The sequence below is a fragment of the Peromyscus californicus genome, unplaced genomic scaffold (assembly GCF_007827085.1).
Source record: "Peromyscus californicus insignis strain IS unplaced genomic scaffold, ASM782708v3 Scaffold_9__1_contigs__length_137607984, whole genome shotgun sequence".
Taxonomy (NCBI): Eukaryota; Metazoa; Chordata; class Mammalia; order Rodentia; family Cricetidae; genus Peromyscus; species Peromyscus californicus.
In genome coordinates, this window is record NW_026294617.1 from 92,670,489 (window position 1) to 92,675,648 (window position 5,160).

Here is a 5,160-nt window from a genome sequence, read left to right on the forward strand (position 1 = left end):
AAGTTCTACTTCATGATTTATCATATTTTCTTATGAAGTTGCCAAGGACTTTGTTTCCCAATGCTTAAACAAAGGACCTGTAAGAAAAAAATCTACAAGAATTCATGTATTGAACCAAATAGCTTTGCTGAAATAAAACGGATGCTTCTGGCTCTTCTTATTCAACATCTTTTTTAGTTTTAAATTACAAAGAAAATACAGTAAGTATATAAAATGGTCCTGGAGCATCTTATGGTTTATAGTGCCAGAAAATTAAGAAATGCTTTTAAAAACTGGAGGTATGTCAGAGAGACACAAGGGCCAAGTGAAAGAGCTTCCAATACAGAAAATAAAAGCAATTGGGGCAAGAAAATAAATCATTGAACTGTACCCCAATGTATCATGTCCATCATACTAATATAAACAAATGGTGGGAAAAAAGACCAAGACATTTACTACACACTTCAAGGAGATGTAGCATAACAGCTCATTCTGAGATGGGCTTGTGTGTGCTTTCTTCCTTCCAAAGAGCACAGTTTGGAAACGTGAAAGTTGAGGGACCAGAATAACTTCAGAGTTGAGAAAGCTAAGAAACACAGGCATGGCAGGCAGCCAGTGACGGTGATGGCATTTTATCTCTGTGGCCTTCTGTCATGTCATACTCTCTATCACCTATCTAGGAAGCAGGAGAACATCAAACAAATCTCTAGTCACAGACAGTCTACAAAATGCCTTCTCCGAGCTCTCAAGGTTATCAAAAACAGTAAAAAAAGCCTTACAAACTGCCTCAGTGAAAAGGTAACTGAAACATAATAATTAAGTGTGATATGAAATCATGAGATCCTGATATAGAGAACACTTGGTAAAAGGGAAGAAAATCTGAATTAACCATAGGTTTTAATTAATATTTTTAAGGGAAATCAGACGTAGTAGGTATGAGAACTTTTCACCAGTTTCAAACTTTTTCTGTAAGTAACTTTTGTAATATAAAAAGGCTGTTTAGGATTGGAAAAGACCTTTGCAGATAAAGATCTCTGGGGACCCAGGTTAGAGCCTCTGAACCAACAGTGTGGAAGGAAAAACTAACTTTCACAGGTTGTCCTCTGACCTCCAAAAGCATGCCCTGACATGCATGTGCGCTCACGCACAAACACACACACACACACACACACACACACACACACACACACACACACACACACACACCACAAGATGAAAGTAAAGTTTTTTTTTAAGGTCCTTTCAATTTTTTTCTTCAAGTATAAATCTAGTGGAAAAAAATATTTATTTAACTAATGTGATTTCAGTAAAGAGATACTAGAATAGAGAGGGGGGATATGGTGGCACAACCCTCTCTGGTATTCCTGTGTATGTCTCCTCTTCTCCCCTCTCTCCATCCCAGTATATACAGCTTGTCTAGAGTTACTCACACATAATCAGAAGCATATGCTACACATCCCCAAATACTCAAAACAACTGCCACTTGGAGATGGAAAGATCACGATGTCTCCTTTTGCTACCCTAGGCAGCAAGCAGCAGGAAGGGAAGTAGGCAGTTACTCAAAGCAAAAGGAATGAAAGATCATATGACAACTGGGATGTAGTCGGATTTTTCTTTAGACCACCAGCTCACAAATAACGACATAAAGACATATTATTAATTATGAAAGCTTGGCCTTTAGCTTAGTCTTGTTTTCAACTGGCTCTTATAACTTAAATTAGCCCATTTCTGCTAATCTATGTGGCTTTTACCTCAATTCCATTCTCTGTGCCTAGATTCATCTCCTCTTCCCCTCTCTGCCCAGAAGTCCTGCCTGTCTCTCCTGCCTAGCTGTTGGCCATTCCTCTTTTTATTACAACAATCACAGCAATACTTCTTCACACAGTGTACAAATATCCCACAACACTGGGGTGAGCTGAAGCTTGCCTTCATCTTTGAAGCTGTGTGGGAGTTAAGTAGTTCTCATTACCATCCACGAAGGACTCAATCCCTGTCTATCAGACAATGTGGAGGAACGCTAAGACATTACTCCAAATCCTATTGCATAAGGACAACTTACCACCTCAGAATATTCATAAACTGTCTTTATCAAACAGAATGTAGCGTACATGGCCCACCTGGATGCTAAGGTAAGCTGAAGAAGGGGCTTTATCTTTGATCAAATGTGATTAAACCAAATCAGTTGAAATTAGCCCCTGTACTACAACCAAAGGGAAGCATGCCACCCTGTCACCTAAACTCATAAGGTTGTAGTGACGATTACTGACCCTCAAAAGGACCAGCACAACACCCAGATGGTCAAAGATAGCTTTATTAGTCTTGTGCAGTAAGGTACATCACACCTTGACAGAATTGTGGTTGTATAGAAGTCACGGAGAATGGTTACCGTATTTTAGATCCTCAGATGTGCACTTTTCTGCAGGACTGATATGAACTCTAAAATTAAAATGATAAGCATGCACCCCACCACCAAACTATATCACCAGTCCTACACTTTCAGTCCTACACTTAGTATAATATTTTTATTAAATCTTTGGGAAATTCATACATGTGTTATTAATCGTATTCACCCTTCACTCCTCTTCATAACTCCACTCATATCTCTCTTCTCAACTTCAAGTCCTCTTTTTTTAAAAATAACCAGAGTCCAATTTGTGTTGTCCATGTAATCACAGCTATTGGACTATCTATGACAGAGTGGTTGATCTACCAGGAGCCACATCCTTAAAGAAACTATCTTTCCCTTCCCAGAACCTATAAAGTGCCAATAGCTCTTGATCTAGGGGTGGGAGCTCATGAGTTTTTCCCTCTCCAAGCTGGAATGTTTATGGGAATGTATGATCTTTTGCAAGCCTTGTGCAAGCAACCACAGATGGTCATGAGTGCTGTAGTCCTGTCAAGTCCAGAAGACAATGCTTCACTTCAGTCCTTATCAACTTCTGGCTCTTACAATCTTTCTGTACTCTTTTCTGCAATGATCCCTAAACCTTAAGGAGATGAGTTGTGCTATTGATGTCCCATCTGTGGCAATGTACTCCACAAACACTTCTCTGCACTTTGAACAGTTGTGAATGTCTATATTTAATTTTCACGCCATTCACTTCACAAAGAAAGTTTTCTTATAAGGCCTGAGAGTTCCACTAACCTGTGGGTACAGAGAAACAGTTTTACAAAGAGTTTGATTTTACAAAGTCTGTTTATCAAGGTAATAGTAGTAGGTTCACCCAAGTAATATGAGCTCCCTAATCATGGGTTCTTAGTGAGATTTGCTTTACCAAACAATGTACCTACTGTGGAACAGGCCACTACAATCAGGAAGCAGTTAGTTATCCCCATAACATCCATGTTACTGTTGCACCACAGGTATATCTTGCCACTCTGGTCATTACTGTTACACTTAGTGACTTAAAAGCAATTCTTTAAAAGCAAAAATAGATTAATGGGAGAAGGAATTTGTGGTATAATAGTTCCAGATGAATAAGAAGGAAAAATGGGCTCTTAGAGTTATAAAATGCAAGATGCTGGTCCTGATAAATAAGCTATTGCAGTTGGCTCAGAGTCTTGAATATTAGGACCTAATATTTCCTTCAGCAAATGGTTAACTTTTGGTTTTATATAGGACAGGTATAAAAATATTCTTAGTTTCATTATGGCTTAACAAATTGGCAAGAAATATTCTTGGTCACAGTATAAGTGACAAAGGAGTAGGTAATTATTGGGCAGTTTTAATTTTCAGGCCTTAGGGTGGGACAAACTCCCTAACTCCTGGTTCTTCCTTCTGATATTTGTACCCTGTATAATCCTCACCCCTGGAGTATGGATATGATGCATGACTTATTCCCAAGCAACTGAATATTGCAAAAGTGATGGGATATAGGTGACTATGCTACATAAGATTACACTGTCACTCTTTAGAGATTTTTACTCCTTGCTGGATGTACAAAAGAAGACTGATAATAATTGTAGCTCCTAGCCCTAAGAGCTCTTTGTGTAACAACAAGGCACTGACATCTACATTGTGCATACAGTACAGGATCCTTCTACAGTCAAGCCTCAGATAAGTTTGAAGATTCAGGCAAAACTTTGATTATAATTTGAGACTCAAGTAAAAATCTGAGATTAGTCATTCCTAGCCACAGAAACACTGAGATAACCAGTGATTATTTGTTAAGGCACAGAAATCCACGGTATGATTGTTACACAGCCATAGAAAACTAGTATAGTCTTCCTTTAGAACATTCTTTCTCTTAAGATGGATAGACAATTGTCTGTACAAATCATTAGCACAGCTCTGCACCGATAAACAGCCTGTTTAGCTATTGAAGACCTCATCATGCTACTCATTCCAACACAAATAAGTTTAGATTGCCTTATTATTTTAATGAGAACATTTATTAGAGCATTTGATGGGACAGTGAATCCCCTCAGCATTTAAGGCTTAAAAACTATACAGTTGGATGCTGAAAAACAGAAATCACTAACAAGTATAATAATCAAAGTTAGTAATCTACACATAATACAGGAAAAAGACCACTTAAATTAAACTAAATGAAAAGATATTAACTACAATCAAAAAATCTGTAAAAGTAGATGCAGCTAGAGTTTTCTCCAGTCCTTCCTGGCCCACAGTCAGGACAAATCTCTCTCACTCACAAGTCCTGCAGTCACTTAGGCCCTTACGGCATGGCCGCAGCAGGTTTCTTGTTATCTAGTTCTTATATCTTAAATTAACTCATTTCTATTAGTCTATAAGCTGCCACGTGGCTCGTGGCTTACCGGTGCCTTACGTGTTGGTACTCATGGCGGTGGCTGGCAGTATCTCCTGACTCAGCTTTTCTGTTCCCAGAATTCTCTTCTCTGCTTGTCCTGCCTATACTTCCTGCCTGGCTACTGGTCAATCAGCATTTTATTTATACAGAGAGATATCCCCAGCAAGTAGATGTGGAAGTTTGAAACAAGTTACCTAATTCTATTTATTTCATGGATTTTTTTTTCATGGCATAAAAGATCCCAGAGGGTCTAGAGGAATGTAGGACATTTCCTAGGACAGCACTTTGAATATTTTTGGAACTCCTTTTTTTTTAAGTTTCAGATCATCTATGACACTGTCTAGCCTTCCTATAATTTGAACTACTGAATGCAGGCTTATGCATATTTGGAGAACCTCTACAAAGCTATACG